General features: G+C 44.6%; 37 non-coding genes across 37 annotated transcripts; all 37 read right to left on the bottom strand.

Annotated features, from left to right (window-relative positions):
- Positions 1 to 70: 70 nt before the first annotated feature.
- Positions 71 to 177, bottom strand: LOC137085908 (U6 spliceosomal RNA). Its single transcript, XR_010907459.1, has one exon. It is a non-coding gene; the product is annotated as a U6 spliceosomal RNA (small nuclear RNA).
- A 514-nt stretch (positions 178 to 691) lies between these two features.
- On the bottom strand, positions 692 to 798 carry LOC137085838 (U6 spliceosomal RNA). Its single transcript, XR_010907393.1, has one exon. It is a non-coding gene; the product is annotated as a U6 spliceosomal RNA (small nuclear RNA).
- Positions 799 to 1,317: 519 nt separating this feature from the next.
- Positions 1,318 to 1,424, bottom strand: LOC137085936 (U6 spliceosomal RNA). Its single transcript, XR_010907485.1, has one exon. It is a non-coding gene; the product is annotated as a U6 spliceosomal RNA (small nuclear RNA).
- A 514-nt stretch (positions 1,425 to 1,938) lies between these two features.
- On the bottom strand, positions 1,939 to 2,045 carry LOC137085882 (U6 spliceosomal RNA). The gene has a single exon (XR_010907435.1). It is a non-coding gene; the product is annotated as a U6 spliceosomal RNA (small nuclear RNA).
- Positions 2,046 to 2,564: 519 nt separating this feature from the next.
- LOC137085411 (U6 spliceosomal RNA) lies at positions 2,565 to 2,671 on the bottom strand. The gene has a single exon (XR_010907003.1). It is a non-coding gene; the product is annotated as a U6 spliceosomal RNA (small nuclear RNA).
- A 518-nt stretch (positions 2,672 to 3,189) lies between these two features.
- On the bottom strand, positions 3,190 to 3,296 carry LOC137085770 (U6 spliceosomal RNA). The gene has a single exon (XR_010907328.1). It is a non-coding gene; the product is annotated as a U6 spliceosomal RNA (small nuclear RNA).
- A 514-nt stretch (positions 3,297 to 3,810) lies between these two features.
- On the bottom strand, positions 3,811 to 3,917 carry LOC137085837 (U6 spliceosomal RNA). Its single transcript, XR_010907392.1, has one exon. It is a non-coding gene; the product is annotated as a U6 spliceosomal RNA (small nuclear RNA).
- Positions 3,918 to 4,436: 519 nt separating this feature from the next.
- Positions 4,437 to 4,543, bottom strand: LOC137085525 (U6 spliceosomal RNA). Its single transcript, XR_010907103.1, has one exon. It is a non-coding gene; the product is annotated as a U6 spliceosomal RNA (small nuclear RNA).
- A 519-nt stretch (positions 4,544 to 5,062) lies between these two features.
- LOC137085836 (U6 spliceosomal RNA) lies at positions 5,063 to 5,169 on the bottom strand. The gene has a single exon (XR_010907391.1). It is a non-coding gene; the product is annotated as a U6 spliceosomal RNA (small nuclear RNA).
- A 519-nt stretch (positions 5,170 to 5,688) lies between these two features.
- LOC137085471 (U6 spliceosomal RNA) lies at positions 5,689 to 5,795 on the bottom strand. Its single transcript, XR_010907059.1, has one exon. It is a non-coding gene; the product is annotated as a U6 spliceosomal RNA (small nuclear RNA).
- Positions 5,796 to 6,313: 518 nt separating this feature from the next.
- Positions 6,314 to 6,420, bottom strand: LOC137085917 (U6 spliceosomal RNA). The gene has a single exon (XR_010907467.1). It is a non-coding gene; the product is annotated as a U6 spliceosomal RNA (small nuclear RNA).
- Positions 6,421 to 6,934: 514 nt separating this feature from the next.
- Positions 6,935 to 7,041, bottom strand: LOC137085835 (U6 spliceosomal RNA). The gene has a single exon (XR_010907390.1). It is a non-coding gene; the product is annotated as a U6 spliceosomal RNA (small nuclear RNA).
- Positions 7,042 to 7,560: 519 nt separating this feature from the next.
- Positions 7,561 to 7,667, bottom strand: LOC137085769 (U6 spliceosomal RNA). Its single transcript, XR_010907327.1, has one exon. It is a non-coding gene; the product is annotated as a U6 spliceosomal RNA (small nuclear RNA).
- A 518-nt stretch (positions 7,668 to 8,185) lies between these two features.
- LOC137085768 (U6 spliceosomal RNA) lies at positions 8,186 to 8,292 on the bottom strand. The gene has a single exon (XR_010907326.1). It is a non-coding gene; the product is annotated as a U6 spliceosomal RNA (small nuclear RNA).
- Positions 8,293 to 8,811: 519 nt separating this feature from the next.
- Positions 8,812 to 8,918, bottom strand: LOC137085767 (U6 spliceosomal RNA). Its single transcript, XR_010907325.1, has one exon. It is a non-coding gene; the product is annotated as a U6 spliceosomal RNA (small nuclear RNA).
- A 519-nt stretch (positions 8,919 to 9,437) lies between these two features.
- LOC137085766 (U6 spliceosomal RNA) lies at positions 9,438 to 9,544 on the bottom strand. The gene has a single exon (XR_010907324.1). It is a non-coding gene; the product is annotated as a U6 spliceosomal RNA (small nuclear RNA).
- A 507-nt stretch (positions 9,545 to 10,051) lies between these two features.
- LOC137085524 (U6 spliceosomal RNA) lies at positions 10,052 to 10,158 on the bottom strand. Its single transcript, XR_010907102.1, has one exon. It is a non-coding gene; the product is annotated as a U6 spliceosomal RNA (small nuclear RNA).
- Positions 10,159 to 10,677: 519 nt separating this feature from the next.
- On the bottom strand, positions 10,678 to 10,784 carry LOC137085765 (U6 spliceosomal RNA). Its single transcript, XR_010907323.1, has one exon. It is a non-coding gene; the product is annotated as a U6 spliceosomal RNA (small nuclear RNA).
- A 507-nt stretch (positions 10,785 to 11,291) lies between these two features.
- LOC137085523 (U6 spliceosomal RNA) lies at positions 11,292 to 11,398 on the bottom strand. Its single transcript, XR_010907101.1, has one exon. It is a non-coding gene; the product is annotated as a U6 spliceosomal RNA (small nuclear RNA).
- Positions 11,399 to 11,917: 519 nt separating this feature from the next.
- LOC137085429 (U6 spliceosomal RNA) lies at positions 11,918 to 12,024 on the bottom strand. Its single transcript, XR_010907021.1, has one exon. It is a non-coding gene; the product is annotated as a U6 spliceosomal RNA (small nuclear RNA).
- Positions 12,025 to 12,543: 519 nt separating this feature from the next.
- On the bottom strand, positions 12,544 to 12,650 carry LOC137085764 (U6 spliceosomal RNA). Its single transcript, XR_010907321.1, has one exon. It is a non-coding gene; the product is annotated as a U6 spliceosomal RNA (small nuclear RNA).
- Positions 12,651 to 13,169: 519 nt separating this feature from the next.
- LOC137085763 (U6 spliceosomal RNA) lies at positions 13,170 to 13,276 on the bottom strand. Its single transcript, XR_010907320.1, has one exon. It is a non-coding gene; the product is annotated as a U6 spliceosomal RNA (small nuclear RNA).
- A 518-nt stretch (positions 13,277 to 13,794) lies between these two features.
- On the bottom strand, positions 13,795 to 13,901 carry LOC137085860 (U6 spliceosomal RNA). The gene has a single exon (XR_010907414.1). It is a non-coding gene; the product is annotated as a U6 spliceosomal RNA (small nuclear RNA).
- Positions 13,902 to 14,412: 511 nt separating this feature from the next.
- LOC137085426 (U6 spliceosomal RNA) lies at positions 14,413 to 14,519 on the bottom strand. The gene has a single exon (XR_010907018.1). It is a non-coding gene; the product is annotated as a U6 spliceosomal RNA (small nuclear RNA).
- A 519-nt stretch (positions 14,520 to 15,038) lies between these two features.
- Positions 15,039 to 15,145, bottom strand: LOC137085762 (U6 spliceosomal RNA). Its single transcript, XR_010907319.1, has one exon. It is a non-coding gene; the product is annotated as a U6 spliceosomal RNA (small nuclear RNA).
- Positions 15,146 to 15,664: 519 nt separating this feature from the next.
- LOC137085866 (U6 spliceosomal RNA) lies at positions 15,665 to 15,771 on the bottom strand. The gene has a single exon (XR_010907420.1). It is a non-coding gene; the product is annotated as a U6 spliceosomal RNA (small nuclear RNA).
- Positions 15,772 to 16,290: 519 nt separating this feature from the next.
- Positions 16,291 to 16,397, bottom strand: LOC137085761 (U6 spliceosomal RNA). Its single transcript, XR_010907318.1, has one exon. It is a non-coding gene; the product is annotated as a U6 spliceosomal RNA (small nuclear RNA).
- Positions 16,398 to 16,916: 519 nt separating this feature from the next.
- On the bottom strand, positions 16,917 to 17,023 carry LOC137085759 (U6 spliceosomal RNA). Its single transcript, XR_010907317.1, has one exon. It is a non-coding gene; the product is annotated as a U6 spliceosomal RNA (small nuclear RNA).
- A 519-nt stretch (positions 17,024 to 17,542) lies between these two features.
- LOC137085758 (U6 spliceosomal RNA) lies at positions 17,543 to 17,649 on the bottom strand. The gene has a single exon (XR_010907316.1). It is a non-coding gene; the product is annotated as a U6 spliceosomal RNA (small nuclear RNA).
- A 519-nt stretch (positions 17,650 to 18,168) lies between these two features.
- Positions 18,169 to 18,275, bottom strand: LOC137085865 (U6 spliceosomal RNA). Its single transcript, XR_010907419.1, has one exon. It is a non-coding gene; the product is annotated as a U6 spliceosomal RNA (small nuclear RNA).
- A 519-nt stretch (positions 18,276 to 18,794) lies between these two features.
- Positions 18,795 to 18,901, bottom strand: LOC137085757 (U6 spliceosomal RNA). The gene has a single exon (XR_010907315.1). It is a non-coding gene; the product is annotated as a U6 spliceosomal RNA (small nuclear RNA).
- Positions 18,902 to 19,420: 519 nt separating this feature from the next.
- Positions 19,421 to 19,527, bottom strand: LOC137085756 (U6 spliceosomal RNA). Its single transcript, XR_010907314.1, has one exon. It is a non-coding gene; the product is annotated as a U6 spliceosomal RNA (small nuclear RNA).
- Positions 19,528 to 20,046: 519 nt separating this feature from the next.
- On the bottom strand, positions 20,047 to 20,153 carry LOC137085911 (U6 spliceosomal RNA). The gene has a single exon (XR_010907462.1). It is a non-coding gene; the product is annotated as a U6 spliceosomal RNA (small nuclear RNA).
- Positions 20,154 to 20,672: 519 nt separating this feature from the next.
- Positions 20,673 to 20,779, bottom strand: LOC137085817 (U6 spliceosomal RNA). Its single transcript, XR_010907373.1, has one exon. It is a non-coding gene; the product is annotated as a U6 spliceosomal RNA (small nuclear RNA).
- Positions 20,780 to 21,297: 518 nt separating this feature from the next.
- LOC137085755 (U6 spliceosomal RNA) lies at positions 21,298 to 21,404 on the bottom strand. The gene has a single exon (XR_010907313.1). It is a non-coding gene; the product is annotated as a U6 spliceosomal RNA (small nuclear RNA).
- A 519-nt stretch (positions 21,405 to 21,923) lies between these two features.
- LOC137085754 (U6 spliceosomal RNA) lies at positions 21,924 to 22,030 on the bottom strand. The gene has a single exon (XR_010907312.1). It is a non-coding gene; the product is annotated as a U6 spliceosomal RNA (small nuclear RNA).
- Positions 22,031 to 22,549: 519 nt separating this feature from the next.
- LOC137085753 (U6 spliceosomal RNA) lies at positions 22,550 to 22,656 on the bottom strand. Its single transcript, XR_010907311.1, has one exon. It is a non-coding gene; the product is annotated as a U6 spliceosomal RNA (small nuclear RNA).
- Positions 22,657 to 23,088: the final 432 nt, after the last annotated feature.

Here is a 23,088-nt window from a genome sequence, read left to right as displayed (position 1 = left end):
ACAAACGAAAATAAAGAGTTGCAGGAGGGGATGCTTTTAGACCTGTGAAGCAGGCCTTGATCACAGCTGCATAAATATGAAGCGCTTCACGGATTTGCGTGTCATCCTTTCGCAGGGGCCATGCTAATCTTCTCTGTATCGATCCAATTTTAGTATTTGTGCTGCCTTAGCAAGCACAACTTTCCGGGCCACTCAAGGCATATGTAGCCCTCAGGTCCCAGCAAGCTCTCACCAAGGTGGTAAGGCCCAGCAAACTATCTCGCCACTGTATACCTTATTGCACACACTGATATATGCAATAGCTCAATAATTTTAGGGAAAGGGTATGTTAAAGCTTGTTGACATATGGCCTAATTCCACCATGATATCTTAGAGCATCTGCTGAAAGAAGGGTGTTGCCAGACTTATCGATGGTAACAGTGTACAAGCACTGAAGAAGGCGTGGCCTCTACGTTTTCGTGAGAAACAAGTTGGCAGAAAGACGAAACATCCTTTGATGTCTTTGTCAAGGGAGTATAAACTCGATGTAACTGGACACAATCTGCAGCAGGAGGAGTTGATCCTATGGAGATCTTGAGGCAGTGAAGGACTTGACAGAATTTTCCTGATTTGGAAGAGAACACAAACGAAAATAAAGAGTTGAAGGAGGGGATGCTTTTAGACCTGTGAAGCAGGCCTTGATCACAGCTGCATAAATATGAAGCGCTTCACGGATTTGCGTGTCATCCTTTCGCAGGGGCCATGCTAATCTTCTCTGTATCGATCCAATTTTAGTATATGTGCTGCCTTAGCAAGCACAACTTTCCGGGCCACTCAAGGCATATGTAGCCCTCAGGTCCCAGCAAGCTCTCACCAAGGTTGTAAGGCCCAGCAAACTATCTCGCCACTGTATACCTTATTGCACACACTGATATATGCAACAGCTCAATAATTTTAGGGAAAGGGTATGTTAAAGCTTCATTGTTCACATATGGCCTAATTCCACCATGATATCTTAGAACATCTGCTGAAAGAAGGGTGTTGCCAGACTTATCGATGGTACCAGTGTACAAGCACTGAAGAAGGCGTGGCCTCTACGTTTTCGTGAGAAAAAAAGTTGGCAGAAAGACGAATCATCCTTTGATGTCTTTGTCAAGGGAGTATAAACTCGATGTAACTGGACACGATATGCAGCAGGAGGAGTTGATCCTATGGAGATCTTGAGGCAGTGAAGGACTTGACAGAATTTTCCTGATTTGGATGAGAACACAAACGAAAATAAAGAGTTGCAGGAGGGGATGCTTTTAGACCTGTGAAGCAGGCCTTGATCACAGCTGCATAAATATGGAGCACTTCACGGATTTCCATGTCATCCTTTCGCAGGGGCCATGCTAATCTTCTCTGTATCGATCCAATTTTAGTATTTGTGCTGCCTTAGCAAGCACAACTTTCCGGGCCACTCAAGGCATATGTAGCCCTCAGGTCCCAGCAAGCTCTCACCAAGGTGGTAAGGCCCAGCAAACTATCTCGCCACTGTATACCTTATTGCACACACTGATATATGCAATAGCTCAATAATTTTAGGGAAAGGGTATGTTAAAGCTTGTTGACATATGGCCTAATTCCACCATGATATCTTAGAGCATCTGCTGAAAGAAGGGTGTTGCCAGACTTATCGATGGTAACAGTGTACAAGCACTGAAGAAGGCGTGGCCTCTACGTTTTCGTGAGAAACAAGTTGGCAGAAAGACGAAACATCCTTTGATGTCTTTGTCAAGGGAGTATAAACTCGATGTAACTGGACACAATCTGCAGCAGGAGGAGTTGATCCTATGGAGATCTTGAGGCAGTGAAGGACTTGACAGAATTTTCCTGATTTGGAAGAGAACACAAACGAAAATAAAGAGTTGCAGGAGGGGATGCTTTTAGACCTGTGAAGCAGGCCTTGATCACAGCTGCATAAATATGAAGCGCTTCACGGATTTCCGTGTCATCCTTTCGCAGGGGCCATGCTAATCTTCTCTGTATCGATCCAATTTTAGTATATGTGCTGCCTTAGCAAGCACAAGTTTGCTGGCGGCTCAAGGCATATGTAGCCCTCAGGTCCCAGCAAGCTCTCACCAAGGTGGTAAGGCCCAGCAAACTATCTCGCCACTGTATACCTTATTGCACACACTGATATATGCAACAGCTCAATAATTTTAGGGAAAGGGTATGTTAAAGCTTCATTGTTCACATATGGCCTAATTCCACCATGATATCATAGAGCATCTGCTGAAAGAAGGGTGTTGTCAGACTTATCGATGGTACCAGTGTACAAGCACTGAAGAAGGCATGGCCTCTACGTTTTCGTGAGAAAAAAAGTTGGCAGAAAGACGAAACATCCTTTGATGTCTTTGTCAAGGGAGTATAAACTCGATGTAACTGGACACGATATGCAGCAGGAGGAGTTGATCCTATGGAGATCTTGAGGCAGTGAAGGACTTGACAGAATTTTCTTGATTTGGAAGAGAACACAAACGAAAATAAGGAGTGGCAGGAGGGGATGCTTTTAGACCTGTGAAGCAGGCCTTGATCACAGCTGCATAAATATGGAGCGCTTCACGGATTTGCGTGTCATCCTTTCGCAGGGGCCATGGTAATCTTCTCTGTATCGATCCAATTTTAGTATATGTGCTGCCTTAGCAAGCACAAGTTTGCTGGCCGCTCAAGGCATATGTACACCTCAGGTCATAGCAAACTCTCACCAAGGTGGTAAGGCCCAGCAAACTATCTCGCCACTGTATACCTTATTGCACACACTGATATATGCAACAGCTCAATAATTTTAGGGAAAGGGTATGTTAAAGCTTCATTGTTCACATATGGCCTAATTTCACCATGATATCATAGAGCATCTGCTGAAAGAAGGGTGTTGTCAGACTTATCGATGGTACCAGTGTACAAGCACTGAAGAAGGCGTGGCCTCTACATTTCGTGAGAAAAAAAGTTGGCAGAAAGACGAATCATCCTTTGATGTCTTTGTCAAGGGAGTATAAACTCGATGTAACTGGACATAATCTGCAGCAGGAGGAGTTGATCCTATGGAGATCTTGAGGCAGTGAAGGACTTGACAGAATTTTCCTGATTTGGAAGAGAACACAAACGAAAATAAAGAGTGGCAGGAGGGGATGCTTTTAGACCTGTGAAGCAGGCCTTGATCACAGCTGCATAAATATGGAGCGCTTCACGGATTTGCGTGTCATCCTTTCGCAGGGGCCATGCTAATCTTCTCTGTATCGATCCAATTTTAGTATATGTGCTGCCTTAGCAAGCACAAGTTTGCTGGCCGCTCAAGGCATATGTAGCCCTCAGGTCCCAGCAAGCTCTCACCAAGGTGGTAAGGCCCAGCAAACTATCTCGCCACTGTATACCTTATTGCACACACTGATATATGCAACAGCTCAATAATTTTAGGGAAAGGGTATGTTAAAGCTTGTTGACATATGGCCTAATTCCACCATGATATCTTAGAGCATCTGCTGAAAGAAGGGTGTTGCCAGACTTATCGATGGTAACAGTGTACAAGCACTGAAGAAGGCGTGGCCTCTACGTTTTCGTGAGAAACAAGTTGGCAGAAAGACGAAACATCCTTTGATGTCTTTGTCAAGGGAGTATAAACTCGATGTAACTGGACACGATATGCAGCAGGAGGAGTTGATCCTATGGAGATCTTGAGGCAGTGAAGGACTTGACAGAATTTTCCTGATTTGGATGAGAACACAAATGAAAATAAAGAGTTGCAGGAGGGGATGCTTTTAGACCTGTGAAGCAGGCCTTGATCACAGCTGCATAAATATGAAGCGCTTCACGGATTTGCGTGTCATCCTTTCGCAGGGGCCATGCTAATCTTCTCTGTATCGATCCAATTTTAGTATATGTGCTGCCTTAGCAAGCACAACTTTGCTGGCCACTCAAGGCATATGTAGCCCTCAGGTCCCAGCAAGCTCTCACCAAGGTGGTAAGGCCCAGCAAACTATCTCGCCACTGTATACCTTATTGCACACACTGATATATGCAACAGCTCAATAATTTTAGGGAAAGGGTATGTTAAAGCTTCATTGTTCACATATGGCCTAATTCCACCATGATATCTTAGAACATCTGCTGAAAGAAGGGTGTTGCCAGACTTATCGATGGTACCAGTGTACAAGCACTGAAGAAGGCGTGGCCTCTACGTTTTCGTGAGAAAAAAAGTTGGCAGAAAGACGAAACATCCTTTGATGTCTTTGTCAAGGGAGTATAAACTCGATGTAACTGGACACGATATGCAGCAGGAGGAGTTGATCCTATGGAGATCTTGAGGCAGTGAAGGACTTGACAGAATTTTCCTGATTTGGAAGAGAACACAAACGAAAATAAAGAGTGGCAGGAGGGGATGCATTTAGACCTGTGAAGCAGGCCTTGATCACAGCTGCATAAATATGGAGCACTTCACGGATTTGCGTGTCATCCTTTCGCAGGGGCCATGCTAATCTTCTCTGTATCGATCCAATTTTAGTATATGTGCTGCCTTAGCAAGCACAAGTTTGCTGGCCGCTCAAGGCATATGTAGCCCTCAGGTCCCAGCAAGCTCTCACCAAGGTGGTAAGGCCCAGTAAACTATCTCGCCACTGTATACCTTATTGCACACACTGATATATGCAACAGCTCAATCATTTTAGGGAAAGGGTATGTTAAAGCTTCATTGTTCACATATGGCCTAATTCCACCATGATATCATAGAGCATCTGCTGAAAGAAGGGTGTTGTCAGACTTATCGATGGTACCAGTGTACAAGCACTGAAGAAGGCGTGGCCTCTACGTTTTCGTGAGAAAAAAAGTTGGCAGAAAGACGAAACATCCTTTGATGTCTTTGTCAAGGGAGTATAAACTCGATGTAACTGGACACGATATGCAGCAGGAGGAGTTGATCCTATGGAGATCTTGAGGCAGTGAAGGACTTGACAGAATTTTCCTGATTTGGAAGAGAACACAAACGAAAATAAAGAGTTGCAGGAGGGGATGCTTTTAGACCTGTGAAGCAGGCCTTGATCACAGCTGCATAAATATGAAGCGCTTCACGGATTTGCGTGTCATCCTTTCGCAGGGGCCATGCTAATCTTCTCTGTATCGATCCAATTTTAGTATATGTGCTGCCTTAGCAAGCACAACTTTCCGGGCCACTCAAGGCATATGTAGCCCTCAGGTCCCAGCAAGCTCTCACCAAGGTTGTAAGGCCCAGCAAACTATCTCGCCACTGTATACCTTATTGCACACACTGATATATGCAATAGCTCAATAATTTTAGGGAAAGGGTATGTTAAAGCTTCCTTGTTGACATATGGCCTAATTCCACCATGATATCTTAGAGCATCTGCTGAAAGAAGGGTGTTGCCAGACTTATCGATGGTACCAGTGTACAAGCACTGAAGAAGGCGTGGCCTCTACGTTTTCGTGAGAAAAAAAGTTGGCAGAAAGACGAATCATCCTTTGATGTCTTTGTCAAGGGAGTATAAACTCGATGTAACTGGACACGATATGCAGCAGGAGGAGTTGATCCTATGGAGATCTTGAGGCAGTGAAGGACTTGACAGAATTTTCCTGATTTGGATGAGAACACAAACGAAAATAAAGAGTTGCAGGAGGGGATGCTTTTAGACCTGTGAAGCAGGCCTTGATCACAGCTGCATAAATATGGAGCACTTCACGGATTTCCATGTCATCCTTTTTCAGGGGCCATGTTAATCTTCTCTGTATCAATCCAATTTTAGTATATGTGCTGCCTTAGCAAGCACAAGTTTGCTGGCCGCTCAAGGCATATGTAGCCCTCAGGTCCCAGCAAGCTCTCACCAAGGTGGTAAGGCCCAGCAAACTATCTCGCCACTGTATACCTTATTGCACACACTGATATATGCAATAGCTCAATAATTTTAGGGAAAGGGTATGTTAAAGCTTCCTTGTTGACATATGGCCTAATTCCACCATGATATCTTAGAGCATCTGCTGAAAGAAGGGTGTTGCCAGACTTATCGATGGTAACAGTGTACAAGCACTGAAGAAGGCGTGGCCTCTACGTTTTCGTGAGAAACAAGTTGGCAGAAAGACGAAACATCCTTTGATGTCTTTGTCAAGGGAGTATAAACTTGATGTAACTGGACACAATCTGCAGCAGGAGGAGTTGATCCTATGGAGATCTTGAGGCAGTGAAGGACTTGACAGAATTTTCCTGATTTGGAAGAGAACACAAACGAAAATAAAGAGTTGCAGGAGGGGATGCTTTTAGACCTGTGAAGCAGGCCTTGATCACAGCTGCATAAATGTGAAGCGCTTCACGGATTTGCGTGTCATCCTTTCGCAGGGGCCATGCTAATCTTCTCTGTATCGATCCAATTTTAGTATTTGTGCTGCCTTAGCAAGCACAACTTTCCGGGCCACTCAAGGCATATGTAGCCCTCAGGTCCCAGCAAGCTCTCACCAAGGTGGTAAGGCCCAGCAAACTATCTCGCCACTGTATACCTTATTGCACACACTGATATATGCAATAGCTCAATAATTTTAGGGAAAGGGTATGTTAAAGCTTGTTGACATATGGCCTAATTCCACCATGATATCTTAGAGCATCTGCTGAAAGAAGGGTGTTGCCAGACTTATCGATGGTAACAGTGTACAAGCACTGAAGAAGGCGTGGCCTCTACGTTTTCGTGAGAAACAAGTTGGCAGAAAGACGAAACATCCTTTGATGTCTTTGTCAAGGGAGTATAAACTCGATGTAACTGGACACAATCTGCAGCAGGAGGAGTTGATCCTATGGAGATCTTGAGGCAGTGAAGGACTTGACAGAATTTTCCTGATTTGGAAGAGAACACAAACGAAAATAAAGAGTTGAAGGAGGGGATGCTTTTAGACCTGTGAAGCAGGCCTTGATCACAGCTGCATAAATATGAAGCGCTTCACGGATTTGCGTGTCATCCTTTCGCAGGGGCCATGCTAATCTTCTCTGTATCGATCCAATTTTAGTATATGTGCTGCCTTAGCAAGCACAAGTTTGCTGGCCGCTCAAGGCATATGTAGCCCTCAGGTCCCAGCAAGCTCTCACCAAGGTGGTAAGGCCCAGCAAACTATCTCGCCACTGTATACCTTATTGCACACACTGATATATGCAACAGCTCAATAATTTTAGGGAAAGGGTATGTTAAAGCTTCATTGTTCACATATGGCCTAATTCCACCATGATATCATAGAGCATCTGCTGAAAGAAGGGTGTTGTCAGACTTATCGATGGTACCAGTGTACAAGCACTGAAGAAGGCGTGGCCTCTACGTTTTCGTGAGAAAAAAAGTTGGCAGAAAGACGAAACATCCTTTGATGTCTTTGTCAAGGGAGTATAAACTCGATGTAACTGGACACGATATGCAGCAGGAGGAGTTGATCCTATGGAGATCTTGAGGCAGTGAAGGACTTGACAGAATTTTCCTGATTTGGAAGAGAACACAAACGAAAATAAAGAGTGGCAGGAGGGGATGCTTTTAGACCTGTGAAGCAGGCCTTGATCACAGCTGCATAAATATGGAGCGCTTCACGGATTTGCGTGTCATCCTTTCGCAGGGGCCATGCTAATCTTCTCTGTATCGATCCAATTTTAGTATATGTGCTGCCTTAGCAAGCACAAGTTTGCTGGCCGCTCAAGGCATATGTACACCTCAGGTCCCAGCAAGCTCTCACCAAGGTGGTAAGGCCCAGCAAACTATCTCGACACTGTATACCTTATTGCACACACTGATATATGCAACAGCTCAATCATTTTAGGGAAAGGGTATGTTAAAATTCATTGTTCACATATGGCCTAATTCCACCATGATATCATAGAGCATCTGCTGAAAGAAGGGTGTTGTCAGACTTATCGATGGTACCAGTGTACAAGCACTGAAGAAGGCGTGGCCTCTACGTTTTCGTGAGAAAAAAAGTGGGCAGAAAGACGAAACATCCTTTGATGTCTTTGTCAAGGGAGTATAAACTCGATGTAACTGGACACGATATGCAGCAGGAGGAGTTGATCCTATGGAGATCTTGAGGCAGTGAAGAACTTGACAGAATTTTCCTGATTTGGAAGAGAACACAAACAAAAATAAAGAGTGGCAGGAGGGGATGCTTTTAGACCTGTGAAGCAGGCCTTGATCACAGCTGCATAAATATGGAGCGCTTCACGGATTTGCGTGTCATCCTTTCGCAGGGGCCATGCTAATCTTCTCTGTATCGATCCAATTTTAGTATATGTGCTGCCTTAGCAAGCACAACTTTGCAGGCCGCTCAAGGCATATGTAGCCCTCAGGTCCCAGCAAGCTCTCACCAAGGTGGTAAGGCCCAGCAAACTATCTTGCCACTGTATACCTTATTGCACACACTGATATATGCAACAGCTCAATAATTTTAGGGAAAGGGTATGTTAAAGCTTCATTGTTCACATATGGCCTAATTCCACCATGATATCATAGAGCATCTGCTGAAAGAAGGGTGTTGTCAGACTTATCGATGGTACCAGTGTACAAGCACTGAAGAAGGCATGGCCTCTACGTTTTCGTGAGAAAAAAAGTTGGCAGAAAGACGAAACATCCTTTGATGTCTTTGTCAAGGGAGTATAAACTCGATGTAACTGGACACGATATGCAGCAGGAGGAGTTGATCCTATGGAGATCTTGAGGCAGTGAAGGACTTGACAGAATTTTCCTGATTTGGAAAAGAACACAAACGAAAATAAAGAGTGGCAGGAGGGGATGCTTTTAGACCTGTGAAGCAGGCCTTGATCACAGCTGCATAAATATGGAGCGCTTCACGGATTTGCGTGTCATCCTTTCGCAGGGGCCATGCTAATCTTCTCTGTATCGATCCAATTTTAGTATATGTGCTGCCTTAGCAAGCACAAGTTTGCTGGCCGCTCAAGGCATATGTAGCCCTCAGGTCCCAGCAAGCTCTCACCAAGGTGGTAAGGCCCAGCAAACTATCTCGACACTGTATACCTTATTGCACACACTGATATATGCAACAGCTCAATCATTTTAGGGAAAGGGTATGTTAAAGATTCATTGTTCACATATGGCCTAATTCCACCATGATATCATAGAGCATCTGCTGAAAGAAGGGTGTTGTCAGACTTATCGATGGTACCAGTGTACAAGCACTGAAGAAGGCGTGGCCTCTACGTTTTCGTGAGAAAAAAAGTTGGCAGAAAGACGAAACATCCTTTGATGTCTTTGTCAAGGGAGTATAAACTCGATGTAACTGGACACGATATGCAGCAGGAGGAGTTGATCCTATGGAGATCTTGAGGCAGTGAAGGACTTGACAGAATTTTCCTGATTTGGAAGAGAACACAAACGAAAATAAAGAGTGGCAGGAGGGGATGCTTTTAGACCTGTGAAGCAGGCCTTGATCACAGCTGCATAAATATGGAGCGCTTCACGGATTTGCGTGTCATCCTTTCGCAGGGGCCATGCTAATCTTCTCTGTATCGATCCAATTTTAGTATATGTGCTGCCTTAGCAAGCACAAGTTTGCTGGCCGCTCAAGGCATATATACCCCTCAGGTCCCAGCAAGCTCTCACCAAGGTGGTAAGGCCCAGCAAACTATCTCGCCACTGTATACCTTATTGCACACACTGATATATGCAACAGCTGAATAATTTTAGGGAAAGGGTATGTTAAAGCTTCATTGTTCACATATGGCCTAATTCCACCATGATATCATAGAGCATCTGCTGAAAGAAGGGTGTTGTCAGACTTATCGATGGTACCAGTGTACAAGCACTGAAGAAGGCGTGGCCTCTACGTTTTCGTGAGAAAAAAAGTTGGCAGAAAGACGAAACATCCTTTGATGTCTTTGTCAAGGGAGTATAAACTCGATGTAACTGGACACGATATGCAGCAGGAGGAGTTGATCCTATGGAGATCTTGAGGCAGTGAAGGACTTGACAGAATTTTCCTGATTTGGAAGAGAACACAAACGAAAATAAAGAGTGGCAGGAGGACCTGTGAAGCAGGCCTTGATCACAGCTGCATAAATATGGAGCACTTCACGGATTTGCGTGTCATCCTTTCGCAGGGGCCATGCTAATCTTCTCTGTATCGATCCAATTTTAGTATATGTGCTGCCTTAGCAAGCACAAGTTTGCTGGCCGCTCAAGGCATATGTAGCCCTCAGGTCCCAGCAAGCTCTCACCAAGGTGGTAAGGCCCAGCAAACTATCTCGCCACTGTATACCTTATTGCACACACTGATATATGCAACAGCTCAATAATTTTAGGGAAAGGGTATGTTAAAGCTTCAGTGTTCACATATGGCCTAATTCCACCATGATATCATAGAGCATCTGCTGAAAGAAGGGTGTTGTCAGACTTATCGATGGTACCAGTGTACAAGCACTGAAGAAGGCGTGGCCTCTACGTTTTCGTGAGAAAAAAAGTTGGCAGAAAGACGAAACATCCTTTGATGTCTTTGTCAAGGGAGTATAAACTCGATGTAACTGGACACGATATGCAGCAGGAGGAGTTGATCCTATGGAGATCTTGAGGCAGTGAAGGACTTGACAGAATTTTCCTGATTTGGAAGAGAACACAAACGAAAATAAGGAGTGGCAGGAGGGGAAGCTTTTAGACCTGTGAAGCAGGCCTTGATCACAGCTGCATAAATATGGAGCGCTTCACGGATTTGCGTGTCATCCTTTCGCAGGGGCCATGCTAATCTTCTCTGTATCGATCCAATTTTAGTATATGTGCTGCCTTAGCAAGCACAAGTTTGCTGGCCGCTCAAGGCATATATACCCCTCAGGTCCCAGCAAGCTCTCACCAAGGTGGTAAGGCCCAGCAAACTATCTCGCCACTGTATACCTTATTGCACACACTGATATATGCAACAGCTGAATAATTTTAGGGAAAGGGTATGTTAAAGCTTCATTGTTCACATATGGCCTAATTCCACCATGATATCATAGAGCATCTGCTGAAAGAAGGGTGTTGTCAGACTTATCGATGGTACCAGTGTACAAGCACTGAAGAAGGCGTGGCCTCTACGTTTTCGTGAGAAAAAAAGTTGGCAGAAAGACGAAACATCCTTTGATGTCTTTGTCAAGGGAGTATAAACTCGATGTAACTGGACACGATATGCAGCAGGAGGAGTTGATCCTATGGAGATCTTGAGGCAGTGAAGGACTTGACAGAATTTTCCTGATTTGGAAGAGAACACAAACGAAAATAAAGAGTGGCAGGAGGACCTGTGAAGCAGGCCTTGATCACAGCTGCATAAATATGGAGCACTTCACGGATTTGCGTGTCATCCTTTCGCAGGGGCCATGCTAATCTTCTCTGTATCGATCCAATTTTAGTATATGTGCTGCCTTAGCAAGCACAAGTATGCTGGCCGCTCAAGGCATATGTAGCCCTCAGGTCCCAGCAAGCTCTCACCAAGGTGGTAAGGCCCAGCAAACTATCTCGCCACTGTATACCTTATTGCACACACTGATATATGCAACAGCTCAATAATTTTAGGGAAAGGGTATGTTAAAGCTTCAGTGTTCACATATGGCCTAATTCCACCATGATATCATAGAGCATCTGCTGAAAGAAGGGTGTTGTCAGACTTATCGATGGTACCAGTGTACAAGCACTGAAGAAGGCGTGGCCTCTACGTTTTCGTGAGAAAAAAAGTTGGCAGAAAGACGAAACATCCTTTGATGTCTTTGTCAAGGGAGTATAAACTCGATGTAACTGGACACGATATGCAGCAGGAGGAGTTGATCCTATGGAGATCTTGAGGCAGTGAAGGACTTGACAGAATTTTCCTGATTTGGAAGAGAACACAAACGAAAATAAGGAGTGGCAGGAGGGGAAGCTTTTAGACCTGTGAAGCAGGCCTTGATCACAGCTGCATAAATATGGAGCGCTTCACGGATTTGCGTGTCATCCTTTCGCAGGGGCCATGCTAAACGTCTCTGTATCGATCCAATTTTAGTATATGTGCTGCCTTAGCAAGCACAAGTTTGCTGGCCGCTCAAGGCATATGTAGCCCTCAGGTCCCAGCAAGCTCTCACCAAGGTGGTAAGGCCCAGCAAACTATCTCGCCACTGTATACCTTATTGCACACACTGATATATGCAACAGCTCAATCATTTTAGGGAAAGGGTATGTTAAAGCTTCATTGTTCACATATGGCCTAATTCCACCATGATATCATAGAGCATCTGCTGAAAGAAGGGTGTTGTCAGACTTATCGATGGTACCAGTGTACAAGCACTGAAGAAGGCGTGGCCTCTACGTTTTCGTGAGAAAAAAAGTTGGCAGAAAGACGAAACATCCTTTGATGTCTTTGTCAAGGGAGTATAAACTCGATGTAACTGGACACGATATGCAGCAGGAGGAGTTGATCCTATGGAGATCTTGAGGCAGTGAAGGACTTGACAGAATTTTCCTGATTTGGAAGAGAACACAAACGAAAATAAAGAGTGGCAGGAGGGGATGCTTTTAGACCTGTGAAGCAGGCCTTGATCACAGCTGCATAAATATGGAGCGCTTCACGGATTTGCGTGTCATCCTTTCGCAGGGGCCATGCTAATCTTCTCTGTATCGATCCAATTTTAGTATATGTGCTGCCTTAGCAAGCACAAGTTTGCTGGCCGCTCAAGGCATATGTAGCCCTCAGGTCCCAGCAAGCTCTCACCAAGGTGGTAAGGCCCAGCAAACTATCTCGCCACTGTATACCTTATTGCACACACTGATATATGCAACAGCTCAATCATTTTAGGGAAAGGGTATGTTAAAGCTTCATTGTTCACATATGGCCTAATTCCACCATGATATCATAGAGCATCTGCTGAAAGAAGGGTGTTGTCAGACTTATCGATGGTACCAGTGTACAAGCACTGAAGAAGGCGTGGCCTCTACGTTTTCGTGAGAAAAAAAGTGGGCAGAAAGACGAAACATCCTTTGATGTCTTTGTCAAGGGAGTATAAACTCGATGTAACTGGACACGATATGCAGCAGGAGGAGTTGATCCTATGGAGATCTTGAGGCAGTGAAGGACTTGACAGAATTTTCCTGATTTGGAAGAGAACACAAACGAAAATAAAGAGTGGCAGGAGGGGATGCTTTTAGACCTGTGAAGCAGGCCTTGATCACAGCTGCATAAATATGGAGCGCTTCACGGATTTGCGTGTCATCCTTTCGCAGGGGCCATGCTAATCTTCTCTGTATCGATCCAATTTTAGTATATGTGCTGCCTTAGCAAGCACAAGTTTGCTGGCCGCTCAAGGCATATGTACACCTCAGGTCCCAGCAAGCTCTCACCAAGGTGGTAAGGCCCAGCAAACTATCTCGACACTGTATACCTTATTGCACACACTGATATATGCAACAGCTCAATCATTTTAGGGAAAGGGTATGTTAAAATTCATTGTTCACATATGGCCTAATTCCACCATGATATCATAGAGCATCTGCTGAAAGAAGGGTGTTGTCAGACTTATCGATGGTACCAGTGTACAAGCACTGAAGAAGGCGTGGCCTCTACGTTTTCGTGAGAAAAAAAGTGGGCAGAAAGACGAAACATCCTTTGATGTCTTTGTCAAGGGAGTATAAACTCGATGTAACTGGACACGATATGCAGCAGGAGGAGTTGATCCTATGGAGATCTTGAGGCAGTGAAGGACTTGACAGAATTTTCCTGATTTGGAAGAGAACACAAACGAAAATAAAGAGTGGCAGGAGGGGATGCTTTTAGACCTGTGAAGCAGGCCTTGATCACAGCTGCATAAACATGGAGCGCTTCACGGATTTGCGTGTCATCCTTTCGCAGGGGCCATGCTAATCTTCTCTGTATCGATCCAATTTTAGTATATGTGCTGCCTTAGCAAGCACAACTTTGTTGGCCGCTCAAGGCATATGTACACCTCAGGTCCCAGCAAGCTCTCACCAAGGTGGTAAGGCCCAGCAAACTATCTCGACACTGTATACCTTATTGCACACACTGATATATGCAACAGCTCAATCATTTTAGGGAAAGGGTATGTTAAAATTCATTGTTCACATATGGCCTAATTCCACCATGATATCATAGAGCATCTGCTGAAAGAAGGGTGTTGTCAGACTTATCGATGGTACCAGTGTACAAGCACTGAAGAAGGCGTGGCCTCTACGTTTTCGTGAGAAAAAAAGTGGGCAGAAACATCCTTTGATGTCTTTGTCAAGGGAGTATAAACTCGATGTAACTGGACACGATATGCAGCAGGAGGAGTTGATCCTATGGAGATCTTGAGGCAGTGAAGAACTTGACAGAATTTTCCTGATTTGGAAGAGAACACAAACAAAAATAAAGAGTGGCAGGAGGGGATGCTTTTAGACCTGTGAAGCAGGCCTTGATCACAGCTGCATAAACATGGAGCGCTTCACGGATTTGCGTGTCATCCTTTCGCAGGGGCCATGCTAATGTTCTCTGTATCGATCCAATTTTAGTATATGTGCTGCCTTAGCAAGCACAACTTTGCAGGCCGCTCAAGGCATATTTAGCCCTCAGGTCCCAGCAAGCTCTCACCAAGGTGGTAAGGCCCAGCAAACTATCTCGCCACTGTATACCTTATTGCACACACTGATATATGCAACAGCTCAATAATTTTAGGGAAAGGGTATGTTAAAGCTTTATTGTTCACATATGGCCTAATTCCACCATGATATCATAGAGCATCTGCTGAAAGAAGGGTGTTGTCAGACTTATCGATGGTACCAGTGTACAAGCACTGAAGAAGGCGTGGCCTCTACGTTTTCGTGAGAAAAAAAGTTGGCAGAAAGACGAAACATCCTTTGATGTCTTTGTCAAGGGAGTATAAACTCGATGTAACTGGACACGATATGCAGCAGGAGGAGTTGATCCTATGGAGATCTTGAGGCAGTGAAGGACTTGACAGAATTTTCCTGATTTGGAAGAGAACACAAACGAAAATAAAGAGTGGCAGGAGGGGATGCTTTTAGACCTGTGAAGCAGGCCTTGATCACAGCTGCATAAATATGGAGCGCTTCACGGATTTGCGTGTCATCCTTTCGCAGGGGCCATGCTAATCTTCTCTGTATCGATCCAATTTTAGTATATGTGCTGCCTTAGCAAGCACAAGTTTGCTGGCCGCTCAAGGCATATATACCCCTCAGGTCCCAATAAGCTCTCACCAAGGTGGTAAGGCCCAGCAAACTATCTCGACACTGTATACCTTATTGCACACACTGATATATGCAACAGCTCAATCATTTTAGGGAAAGGGTATGTTAAAGCTTCATTGTTCACATATGGCCTAATTCCACCATGATATCATAGAGCATCTGCTGAAAGAAGGGTGTTGTCAGACTTATCGATGGTACCAGTGTACAAGCACTGAAGAAGGCGTGGCCTCTACGTTTTCGTGAGAAAAAAAGTGGGCAGAAAGACGAAACATCCTTTGATGTCTTTGTCAAGGGAGTATAAACTCGATGTAACTGGACACGATATGCAGCAGGAGGAGTTGATCCTATGGAGATCTTGAGGCAGTGAAGAACTTGACAGAATTTTCCTGATTTGGAAGAGAACACAAACGAAAATAAAGAGTGGCAGGAGGGGATGCTTTTAGACCTGTGAAGCAGGCCTTGATCACAGCTGCATAAACATGGAGCGCTTCACAGATTTGCGTGTCATCCTTTCGCAGGGGCCATGCTAATCTTCTCTGTATCGATCCAATTTTAGTATATGTGCTGCCTTAGCAAGCACAACTTTGCTGGCCGCTCAAGGCATATGTACACCTCAGGTCCCAGCAAGCTCTCACCAAGGTGGTAAGGCCCAGCAAACTATCTCGCCACTGTATACCTTATTGCACACACTGATATATGCAACAGCTCAATCATTTTAGGGAAAGGGTATGTTAAAGCTTCATTGTTCACATATGGCCTAATTCCACCATGATATCATAGAGCATCTGCTGAAAGAAGGGTGTTGTCAGACTTATCGATGGTACCAGTGTACAAGCACTGAAGAAGGCGTGGCCTCTACGTTTTCGTGAGAAAAAAAGTGGGCAGAAAGACGAAACATCATTTGATGTCTTTGTCAAGGGAGTATAAACTCGATGTAACTGGACACGATATGCAGCAGGAGGAGTTGATCCTATGGAGATCTTGAGGCAGTGAAGAACTTGACAGAATTTTCCTGATTTGGAAGAGAACACAAACGAAAATAAAGAGTGGCAGGAGGGGATGCTTTTAGACCTGTGAAGCAGGCCTTGATCACAGCTGCATAAATATGGAGCGCTTCACGGATTTGCGTGTCATCCTTTCGCAGGGGCCATGCTAATCTTCTCTGTATCGATCCAATTTTAGTATATGTGCTGCCTTAGCAAGCACAACTTTGCTGGCCGCTCAAGGCATATGTAGCCCTCAGGTCCCAGCAAGCTCTCACCAAGGTGGTAAGGCCCAGCAAACTATCTCGCCACTGTATACCTTATTGCACACACTGATATATGCAACAGCTCAATAATTTTAGGGAAAGGGTATGTTAAAGCTTCATTGTTCACATATGGCCTAATTCCACCATGATATCATAGAGCATCTGCTGAAAGAAGGGTGTTGTCAGACTTATCGATGGTACCAGTGTACAAGCACTGAAGAAGGCGTGGCCTCTACGTTTTCGTGAGAAAAAAAGTTGGCAGAAAGACGAAACATCCTTTGATGTCTTTGTCAAGGGAGTATAAACTCGATGTAACTGGACACGATATGCAGCAGGAGGAGTTGATCCTATGGAGATCTTGAGGCAGTAAAGAACTTGACAGAATTTTCCTGATTTGGAAGAGAACACAAACGAAAATAAAGAGTGGCAGGAGGGGATGCTTTTAGACCTGTGAAGCAGGCCTTGATCACAGCTGCATAAATATGGAGCGCTTCACGGATTTGCGTGTCATCCTTTCGCAGGGGCCATGCTAATCTTCTCTGTATCGATCCAATTTTAGTATATGTGCTGCCTTAGCAAGCACAAGTTTGCTGGCCGCTCAAGGCATATATACCCCTCAGGTCCCAATAAGCTCTCACCAAGGTGGTAAGGCCCAGCAAACTATCTCGCCACTATATACCTTATTGCACACACTGATATATGCAACAGCTCAATAATTTTAGGGAAAGGGTATGTTAAAGCTTCATTGTTCACATATGGCCTAATTCCAACATGATATCATAGAGCATCTGCTGAAAGAAGGGTGTTGTCAGACTTATCGATGGTACCAGTGTACAAGCACTGAAGAAGGCGTGGCCTCTACGTTTTCGTGAGAAAAAAAGTTGGCAGAAAGACGAAACATCCTTTGATGTCTTTGTCAAGGGAGTATAAACTCGATGTAACTGGACACGATATGCAGCAGGAGGAGTTGATCCTATGGAGATCTTGAGGCAGTGAAGGACTTGACAGAATTTTCCTGATTTGGAAGAGAACACAAACGAAAATAAAGAGTGGCAGGAGGGGATGCTTTTAGACCTGTGAAGCAGGCCTTGATCACAGCTGCATAAATATGGAGCGCTTCACGGATTTGCGTGTCATCCTTTCGCAGGGGCCATGCTAATCTTCTCTGTATCGATCCAATTTTAGTATATGTGCTGCCTTAGCAAGCACAAGTTTGCTGGCCGCTCAAGGCATATATACCCCTCAGGTCCCAATAAGCTCTCACCAAGGTGGTAAGGCCCAGCAAACTATCTCGACACTGTATACCTTATTGCACACACTGATATATGCAACAGCTCAATCATTTTAGGGAAAGGGTATGTTAAAGCTTCATTGTTCACATATGGCCTAATTCCACCATGATATCATAGAGCATCTGCTGAAAGAAGGGTGTTGTCAGACTTATCGATGGTACCAGTGTACAAGCACTGAAGAAGGCGTGGCCTCTACGTTTTCGTGAGAAAAAAAGTGGGCAGAAAGACGAAACATCCTTTGATGTCTTTGTCAAGGGAGTATAAACTCGATGTAACTGGACACGATATGCAGCAGGAGGAGTTGATCCTATGGAGATCTTGAGGCAGTGAAGAACTTGACAGAATTTTCCTGATTTGGAAGAGAACACAAACGAAAATAAAGAGTGGCAGGAGGGGATGCTTTTAGACCTGTGAAGCAGGCCTTGATCACAGCTGCATAAACATGGAGCGCTTCACAGATTTGCGTGTCATCCTTTCGCAGGGGCCATGCTAATCTTCTCTGTATCGATCCAATTTTAGTATATGTGCTGCCTTAGCAAGCACAACTTTGCTGGCCGCTCAAGGCATATGTACACCTCAGGTCCCAGCAAGCTCTCACCAAGGTGGTAAGGCCCAGCAAACTATCTCGCCACTGTATACCTTATTGCACACACTGATATATGCAACAGCTCAATCATTTTAGGGAAAGGGTATGTTAAAGCTTCATTGTTCACATATGGCCTAATTCCACCATGATATCATAGAGCATCTGCTGAAAGAAGGGTGTTGTCAGACTTATCGATGGTACCAGTGTACAAGCACTGAAGAAGGCGTGGCCTCTACGTTTTCGTGAGAAAAAAAGTGGGCAGAAAGACGAAACATCATTTGATGTCTTTGTCAAGGGAGTATAAACTCGATGTAACTGGACACGATATGCAGCAGGAGGAGTTGATCCTATGGAGATCTTGAGGCAGTGAAGAACTTGACAGAATTTTCCTGATTTGGAAGAGAACACAAACGAAAATAAAGAGTGGCAGGAGGGGATGCTTTTAGACCTGTGAAGCAGGCCTTGATCACAGCTGCATAAATATGGAGCGCTTCACGGATTTGCGTGTCATCCTTTCGCAGGGGCCATGCTAATCTTCTCTGTATCGATCCAATTTTAGTATATGTGCTGCCTTAGCAAGCACAACTTTGCTGGCCGCTCAAGGCATATGTAGCCCTCAGGTCCCAGCAAGCTCTCACCAAGGTGGTAAGGCCCAGCAAACTATCTCGCCACTGTATACCTTATTGCACACACTGATATATGCAACAGCTCAATAATTTTAGGGAAAGGGTATGTTAAAGCTTCATTGTTCACATATGGCCTAATTCCACCATGATATCATAGAGCATCTGCTGAAAGAAGGGTGTTGTCAGACTTATCGATGGTACCAGTGTACAAGCACTGAAGAAGGCGTGGCCTCTACGTTTTCGTGAGAAAAAAAGTTGGCAGAAAGACGAAACATCCTTTGATGTCTTTGTCAAGGGAGTATAAACTCGATGTAACTGGACACGATATGCAGCAGGAGGAGTTGATCCTATGGAGATCTTGAGGCAGTAAAGAACTTGACAGAATTTTCCTGATTTGGAAGAGAACACAAACGAAAATAAAGAGTGGCAGGAGGGGATGCTTTTAGACCTGTGAAGCAGGCCTTGATCACAGCTGCATAAATATGGAGCGCTTCACGGATTTGCGTGTCATCCTTTCGCAGGGGCCATGCTAATCTTCTCTGTATCGATCCAATTTTAGTATATGTGCTGCCTTAGCAAGCACAAGTTTGCTGGCCGCTCAAGGCATATATACCCCTCAGGTCCCAATAAGCTCTCACCAAGGTGGTAAGGCCCAGCAAACTATCTCGCCACTATATACCTTATTGCACACACTGATATATGCAACAGCTCAATAATTTTAGGGAAAGGGTATGTTAAAGCTTCATTGTTCACATATGGCCTAATTCCAACATGATATCATAGAGCATCTGCTGAAAGAAGGGTGTTGTCAGACTTATCGATGGTACCAGTGTACAAGCACTGAAGAAGGCGTGGCCTCTACGTTTTCGTGAGAAAAAAAGTTGGCAGAAAGACGAAACATCCTTTGATGTCTTTGTCAAGGGAGTATAAACTCGATGTAACTGGACACGATATGCAGCAGGAGGAGTTGATCCTATGGAGATCTTGAGGCAGTGAAGGACTTGACAGAATTTTCCTGATTTGGAAGAGAACACAAACGAAAATAAAGAGTGGCAGGAGGGGATGCTTCTAGACCTGTGAAGCAGGCCTTGATCACAGCTGCATAAATATGGAGCGCTTCACGGATTTGCGTGTCATCCTTTCACAGGGGCCATGCTAATCTTCTCTGTATCGATCCAATTTTAGTATATGTGCTGCCTTAGCAAGCACAACTTTGCTGGCCGCTCAAGGCATATGTACACCTCAAGTCCCAGCAAGCTCTCACCAAGGTGGTAAGGCCCAGCAAACTATCTCGACACTGTATACCTTATTGCACACACTGATATATGCAACAGCTCAATCATTTTAGGGAAAGGGTATGTTAAAGCTTCATTGTTCACATATGGCCTAATTCCACCATGATATCATAGAGCATCTGCTGAAAGAAGGGTGTTGTCAGACTTATCGATGGTACCAGTGTACAAGCACTGAAGAAGGCGTGGCCTCTACGTTTTCGTGAGAAAAAAAGTGGGCAGAAAGACGAAACATCCTTTGATGTCTTTGTCAAGGGAGTATAAACTCGATGTAACTGGACACGATATGCAGCAGGAGGAGTTGATCCTATGGAGATCTTGAGGCAGTGAAGAACTTGACAGAATTTTCCTGATTTGGAAGAGAACACAAACGAAAATAAAGAGTGGCAGGAGGGGATGCTTTTAGACCTGTGAAGCAGGCCTTGATCACAGCTGCATAAATATGGAGCGCTTCACAGATTTGCGTGTCATCCTTTCGCAGGGGCCATGCTAATCTTCTCTGTATCGATCCAATTTTAGTATATGTGCTGCCTTAGCAAGCACAACTTTGCTGGCCGCTCAAGGCATATGTAACCTCAGGTCCCAGCAAGCTCTCACCAAGGTGGTAAGGCCCAGCAAACTATCTCGCCACTGTATACCTTATTGCACACACTGATATATGCAACAGCTCAATCATTTTAGGGAAAGGGTATGTTAAAGCTTCATTGTTCACATATGGCCTAATTCCACCATGATATCATAGAGCATCTGCTGAAAGAAGGGTGTTGTCAGACTTATCGATGGTACCAGTGTACAAGCACTGAAGAAGGCGTGGCCTCTACGTTTTCGTGAGAAAAAAAGTGGGCAGAAAGACGAAACATCATTTGATGTCTTTGTCAAGGGAGTATAAACTCGATGTAACTGGACACGATATGCAGCAGGAGGAGTTGATCCTATGGAGATCTTGAGGCAGTGAAGAACTTGACAGAATTTTCCTGATTTGGAAGAGAACACAAACGAAAATAAAGAGTGGCAGGAGGGGATGCTTTTAGACCTGTGAAGCAGGCCTTGATCACAGCTGCATAAATATGGAGCGCTTCACGGATTTGCGTGTCATCCTTTCGCAGGGGCCATGCTAATCTTCTCTGTATCGATCCAATTTTAGTATATGTGCTGCCTTAGCAAGCACAAGTTTGCTGGCCGCTCAAGGCATATATACCCCTCAGGTCCCAATAAGCTCTCACCAAGGTGGTAAGGCCCAGCAAACTATCTCGCCACTATATACCTTATTGCACACACTGATATATGCAACAGCTCAATAATTTTAGGGAAAGGGTATGTTAAAGCTTCATTGTTCACATATGGCCTAATTCCAACATGATATCATAGAGCATCTGCTGAAAGAAGGGTGTTGTCAGACTTATCGATGGTACCAGTGTACAAGCACTGAAGAAGGCGTGGCCTCTACGTTTTCGTGAGAAAAAAAGTTGGCAGAAAGACGAAACATCCTTTGATGTCTTTGTCAAGGGAGTATAAACTCGATGTAACTGGACACGATATGCAGCAGGAGGAGTTGATCCTATGGAGATCTTGAGGCAGTGAAGGACTTGACAGAATTTTCCTGATTTGGAAGAGAACACAAACGAAAATAAAGAGTGGCAGGAGGGGATGCTTTTAGACCTGTGAAGCAGGCCTTGATCACAGCTGCATAAATATGGAGCGCTTCACGGATTTGCGTGTCATCCTTTCGCAGGGGCCATGCTAATCTTCTCTGTATCGATCCAATTTTAGTATATGTGCTGCCTTAGCAAGCACAACTTTGCTGGCCGCTCAAGGCATATGTACACCTCAGGTCCCAGCAAGCTCTCACCAAGGTGGTAAGGCCCAGCAAACTATCTCGACACTGTATACCTTATTGCACACACTGATATATGCAACAGCTCAATCATTTTAGGGAAAGGGTATGTTAAAGCTTCATTGTTCACATATGGCCTAATTCCACCATGATATCATAGAGCATCTGCTGAAAGAAGGGTGTTGTCAGACTTATCGATGGTACCAGTGTACAAGCACTGAAGAAGGCGTGGCCTCTACGTTTTCGTGAGAAAAAAAGTTGGCAGAAAGACGAAACATCCTTTGATGTCTTTGTCAAGGGAGTATAAACTCGATGTAACTGGACACGATATGCAGCAGGAGGAGTTGATCCTATGGAGATCTTGAGGCAGTGAAGGACTTGACAGAATTTTCCTGATTTGGAAGAGAACACAAACGAAAATAAAGAGTGGCAGGAGGGGATGCTTTTAGACCTGTGAAGCAGGCCTTGATCACAGCTGCATAAATATGGAGCGCTTCACGGATTTGCGTGTCATCCTTTCGCAGGGGCCATGCTAATCTTCTCTGTATCGATCCAATTTTAGTATATGTGCTGCCTTAGCAAGCACAAGTTTGCTGGCCGCTCAAGGCATATGTAGCCCTCAGGTCCCAGCAAGCTCTCACCAAGGTGGTAAGGCCCAGCAAACTATCTCGCCACTGTATACCTTATTGCACACACTGATATATGCAACAGCTCAATCATTTTAGGGAAAGGGTATGTTAAAGCTTCATTGTTCACATATGGCCTAATTCCACCATGATATCATAGAGCATCTGCTGAAAGAAGGGTGTTGTCAGACTTATCGATGGTACCAGTGTACAAGCACTGAAGAAGGCGTGGCCTCTACGTTTTCGTGAGAAAAAAAGTGGGCAGAAAGACGAAACATCCTTTGATGTCTTTGTCAAGGGAGTATAAACTCGATGTAACTGGACACGATATGCAGCAGGAGGAGTTGATCCTATGGAGATCTTGAGGCAGTGAAGGACTTGACAGAATTTTC

The sequence above is a fragment of the Pseudorasbora parva genome, chromosome 8, assembly GCF_024679245.1.
Source record: "Pseudorasbora parva isolate DD20220531a chromosome 8, ASM2467924v1, whole genome shotgun sequence".
Classification (NCBI taxonomy): Eukaryota; Metazoa; Chordata; class Actinopteri; order Cypriniformes; family Gobionidae; genus Pseudorasbora; species Pseudorasbora parva.
The sequence above is the reverse complement of the archived record's forward strand: the minus strand, read 5'-3'. Positions and strand labels throughout refer to the sequence as shown.